The following is a 6,000-nucleotide window of genomic DNA, read 5'->3' as shown; positions in this document are numbered from 1 at the left end:
CAAAATTGATTTCTCCCGTTGGCCACCAATTGGATTTTAGGTCCACCGCGGGGTTTTGGCAAACTCCAATTGGAGAATTTTCCATATGAGCCGAAACGGGGGAAAAAATCAGCAATTTGAAAAAATCAAATAATAACAATTTGGAACAGAAAATTACATTTCTATTTATGTTTTGAGTACTAGAGTTATTAACTTTATTAAAATCTAAAAAACAATCAAAAATTATGATTTTGTAAAAATGGTCCTCCAATTGGAGAAATTTCCAATTGGAGAATTCCACAGTCAATTTCTATTGATAAAATTCACCATTGGAGAATACATAAGGCCAAAAAAAAAAAATGTCTTGTTTCTGGTCACATGCCTCAAAAAAAACAGGGTCGGTAGGTAGGTGTTTTTTTTTTTTTTTTTTTTTTTTTTTTTATTCAAACCTTTGGAATGAAATAGTATAGCGTTTGAAAAATGATGAAATATTGTCTGCCAATACAACACCATCAAATATGGCTTAAAGGAAACTGGACACAAGTTTATAACCATATTTATGTATTTATTAGTTTAACAGAACAACAACAGCACTATTACATGACAAGAAGCAACAAGTCCAAGACTAGAATTTGAAATAATCTCAAGAAACAATTGTCATTCTTTGTCAGAAAACAAATATAAACATGGATGGAAGAAACCGTAATACTGGGTATTTAAACATCACAGAGACAAAATCTAACTAAGTGTAATGTCAATGGTTCTTCATACAGAAAATTAATTTTAATCCTTTAAAACATTATAAACGAATGTCCAAAAATGAAACGTTTTAATATGACGTTCGGTATTTGAGAGAGACGAAGTATTTAAATCCATTCACTCAGCATAATGATTCACGCTTCGTCGGCATTATTTTGCCTTAATTCGTCCGATTCAAATAAACCTTGTATATGTGTATAGATATAGTACACTCCACGCGGAACTACCACTTTCCGTTTTCCTCGGCGGATTTTGGTCATCGCAGACACGACATCCAATTGATCATAATCCTCTTTCCTCGGCGTTTTTACTCGTTCACCCACCGAGGCTGATCAGTGGACCGTATAATTACAATCGCCGCGTTACTCGGAGGTAAAAACACCGCGAAACTCGGAGGAAAACATAAGAATCTCCCACTGTATCTAATTTTGTTCAATTTATTTGATATTTTTTGCTACACCCGTAATTATTTATAAAAATAATTTATTTCGCGTACCTAATTTTCGGACATCCAAAGGACCTTAATCGTAACTTTCACACTTACCAAGTTTCAACCTTACCTAACCGTATACACCACTGTTGACAAGTTAATTAGTAAATACCCATCCTAAACGATGTATTGCATGTAGAAAGAGGAAGTGTGAAATATTTATTGTAGGATTAAATAAACAACAAGGGCAATCAAGGGATTAAGAAAACAAAGACATGATATTTTTGGAAAACGATCTGCCAATAATAAAACTTTACCACACTTATAGACTGTAAGAAGCAATTATGTACAGTTATACTTATTGAATCCTCAATAAAAGTCAACACATTCAATGATATAGGTAACTAATTAATGTGATGAATTAAAGTTGAAAATGCAAAACTTAAGTTACATTCGAAAACACCACTCAGAAACATTAATCCTGCATAACAATATACATGCTCTCCATGAGATCCTCGTGGGTAAAACTGTGAGTTATGTGACGTCACACAGTGAGACTGTTTGATCTGAAGCCGATAGAATGTGTTATTCATTTCAATGCATGTATAAAATGGTGTTTAATGGGATTTTAATTAACTTGATGAAGGATTTACACTTATATGCGTAATAAATAAGTTTAGAACCATTGATAACTACGGATACATTAATAAGTGTTAATAAGTGGTAAAATGCAAATTAAGAAATAATGACCGAAAAATATTCACACTTACAAAGTTCTCAACACCTTCATTACTCCAATCTAATTAAGTTCTCAACACCTTAATATAGTAAGAGAAAGATGACAATAACAAACACAAACGCACGCTATGGTATATCTTTTAATTACATAATGTGAAAAACAACAGTTGTTTGACGATGCTGATGAAAATTTACAATAATTGTTTTTAAAAAGAAACTTACTGTACTTTGAAAAATTAAATGTCTCATTATTTAATACTGTTTTAACAGAAGCAATGTACTGTAGTAGCTATGCACAAAACGCGGAGTTCCGCGATTAGGTCAATAAATCGATACGATCACCGGCGCTACCGGCAATAAAACCCTCCATAGAAAACGATTAACTCGGTGCAACTCGGCGAAATTTAGCGAGGAAAAAGGTTGCGTACTCGGCGGAAATCCGCGATAAATTAAAAACGCCTCCGAGTCACCGAGGAAAGTGGTAGTTCCGCGTGGAGTGTACTGTAGTCTTTTGAATTACGAAAATGTCGGTGCCAAAACTGTCATTCTCGGTCGAGGCATTATTTGTTTTACGATGGCCCTTTTACGATATCTAAACAACCATACAACTTACCGAACATTTAGCTTCAAGTCGGACATTTTCTCGCTCGCCATGTAAATCGATGAAAAGACTTTTTATTGTTGTTTGCGAATGGGCAACTTTAATGACACTACAACCGTCGAAGTGCGAACATGTGTCTATTTTTATGGCTATCAAATGCGTAACAGACGTCGTCTGCGCAGGGCCAGCCATCTTCGACACGGCCGTATAAAAAACACGTCACGAATATAATATTACTGTCGGATAGCGCGGTTTACTCTTCGGCGCCGGGACCGGGAATCCCGGCTCACTTTACGCTACTTATAAAAAACGGTCTTTACGCTATAAAAAAAAAACGGTCGGGGGGTAAAAAGTAGGGTCGGTCGGGTGACCAGAAACAAGACATTTTTTTTATTTGGCCTAAGTTGGAGAACACAGAAGTTGGAGAAATCACCAGTTGGAGATTTCCACAGTATTACAGCTGCTGGGTTAAAAAAGTTGGGATATATACATGTCATCATATAATTGCTAATTAATTTAATATTGATAGAATATTCAAGAAAATAACAATGCAAGATGTTAGTTGTTACCTGATTTCGCGTATACCATCGGCATTTTCAACTTGTGTGCAATCTAAAGCAGTTTTATTATATACAACTGCGTCAGATGTGTAGTTTTATTATTCCTTTTCAGAAAACTGTTTTATCAAAATGCATATTTCACTAATAAATCTAAAAAATCAAACTGTTTGCTTAATTTTGCATTTTCCAAAGATACTTCCTGGTGGTACTTGGTTACAATATTGAATTTTTAATCGACTTTAAGGTTAGAGAACACTGAATGTATTCCTTAAGACCACTCGGTCAAGGTTTACCCGTGAAAGCGCAAGCACTTGCTTCAAACAGGGTCCTTTAATTATTTTTCAAAGCACCGATGAAGGGGTACAACTTTCATTGGTTAAATCTGACTAAAATAAACAAGCTCGATTTTGCTAAAGGTGATTAGCTGATAAAATCACTCTCGAGTCCGTTTCCTGGCTAGAAACTGTTACTGTGTCATTTTTGAGAGGCCATCCATGAGATAGTACCCCTCGTGGGGATCGAACCCACATAGTCGTGGGTAAGAAGCAGAAACCTACACCACTGAACCACTTTCATCCTTAAAGTACCGAGAGGCAGCATCACGCGGCAAAGGGATCGAGCTAAATGTACCATGGAATGAACCCACGACTACGATTTCAATAGGCTACGCCTTAACCAATAGGCTAAGGAGACGGTATTAATGCATGTACTCAATTGCAGATTCAGGGAGGAGGGGGTCGGTCCCTCCACCATTGAATCATCCGTTTATACATTCTCAGTCAATATCGGGGAAAATACAATATTAAGATAAAAATGCCCTATTTCGGACTATAAATTAGAGGAGTACACCTACCCCGGCCCAACATTTTAAGCCATTCAATTTCTGTTCTGAAGGAGGGGCGGATGTGGAAAGATTGAGCCAATGAGTTTCTGTAATCATAATTGTTGTTTCATAATGTTATAGTTCCTTTAAACAGTTTAAACGTTTTAGGACATCGAAATAAACAGACGCATGTTCAGTTTAAACATACTCTGTATACAACGTTCTCGTACTCCAGTGCGATGATGCTATGCATTATATTTATCATCCGACCTCTGATAAACAGAAATGACAACGCTTAAAAGCTATTATTTATACAATTATGATCATCTAACTGACTGAGTATCTGCCAAAACTTTTCTGTTTAAAGAGACTCTCTCATGTTTTGACACCAGACATTTTTTTCTCGTAATGCATCTGAACACTTATATTTATTTTACTCCTTGGTATTGAATTTTCAGAAATAATAGTAACCAGGTTGATTTTCTTTTATGCTTCAATTGCATTTTTAAAAAAGATGGGAGCAAGTCCATGCCGGTGCAGATAACATATACTCGAAGATTATGTCAATCAACTGATTGTGCAACAGCCTTTTGTTGAATCGTGTTTGTAACGCATTTCAAAATTTTGGACTTCAAAGACTATATATTTTAGCACATATCAACATTTAGGGTTCCAGCCATCAATAGCTGAGCTTTAACACTTAGTTTGATTCACAATACTTTATTTCGTAATAACAATGTATAAAATCCAAGTAAAAGATGCATTTTCAAAACCCTGTACGCTTCGCTTAAATTCACTCAAAAACTCAAGTTCGAAAGATTTAAAAAAGTATGTCATAAACATATCCCCTTTACATGAGGAAGCCGGTCCAAACCATTCACATACTAAAAAACTGAGTTTCTTAATATAAAATCTCTAATAAATTTGACAAATAAAATTCAACATGGGTAAACAATTATAAAAAAATAACGTATCTTATGTATTGCAACATATTTATAAAAAGATAAAGTCAATTGAATCAAATGGATATTTTTAGTGTACTTTCTTTACCGCGGTAAGTGGACTTTTCATCTTATTCCAACAAGTGAGGAGCATGGTTGATTCTCTTCGTGACTGAAATCAACTTTTTTTAAACACTTGGTGTATTTCAAATCTAGTCCATATAAACATCCCCTTTAGATTCTTTGACGATTGCATTTTCCATGGGAGATCACTGCGTAGGATAAATATACAAGTGTTGTTTAGCCACACTGTGGTTTCAATAATGTCAGGGGCGTAGCTACCCCTCTATTCATGTGGATTCATAAATGTGCTGGGGGGTTCGGGGGCATGCCCCCCTCAGAAAATTTTGAAAACCATGGTGCAATCTAGTGCATTCTGGGCGTTTCGATGTGCATTATTTTGTACTGGAAAATAACCAGTTTTTGGATCATGTAGTCAAGTTCGCATACTGCTACTTCGGTGGTTTTTTTTCAGAACCATGTTTTTTCAGCCGCGTATTCACGTATAGGCGGCTACACGCCTGTATGTTGTGCATATGAATGTATAATTTGGTTTATATGATGCATCCTTAATGTAACACCTCCTTGCTGCTACACCAATAGAAACTTCATTGGATATTAGCAGTAAAAGAACTAGCACTGACGTTCCCAATTTTCGTCTGGGTCATTTAAATAATAGAAAACAAATTACATGATAAACAAATTTGTTTTGACTTCTTTAATGAATTATATAAACACATTGTACAAACATATCATGACACTTTTAAACAAAAAGTATGGCTGTCAATTAAACAGTATGCTAGCTTTAAAGATTGAGGCAAACCATTGGAATTTTACAGCGGTCTTAAAAAGGTGTATTTAAAGCTGCAATCTCACTAATTGATCGTTTTGACTACCGGCACTCTTTTATTGTTGGTCTATAAATAGACCATTTGTTTGCATAGACCCAATTTTAAGTGATATAAGACTGCTGAAATAAGATCAGGGGTGGTATTCAATATTCAACTTAAGTAAATCTTATGGTCATACATGATTGACTTCATTCACTCTATTGGTCAGTTATAAATAACAAGTAATCAGATTAGCTACATCGTTCTTAGATCCATTTA

Source organism: Mya arenaria, chromosome 17, assembly GCF_026914265.1.
Source record: "Mya arenaria isolate MELC-2E11 chromosome 17, ASM2691426v1".
In the NCBI taxonomy this organism is placed as follows: domain Eukaryota; kingdom Metazoa; phylum Mollusca; class Bivalvia; order Myida; family Myidae; genus Mya; species Mya arenaria.
This window is presented reverse-complemented; position numbering follows the sequence as displayed.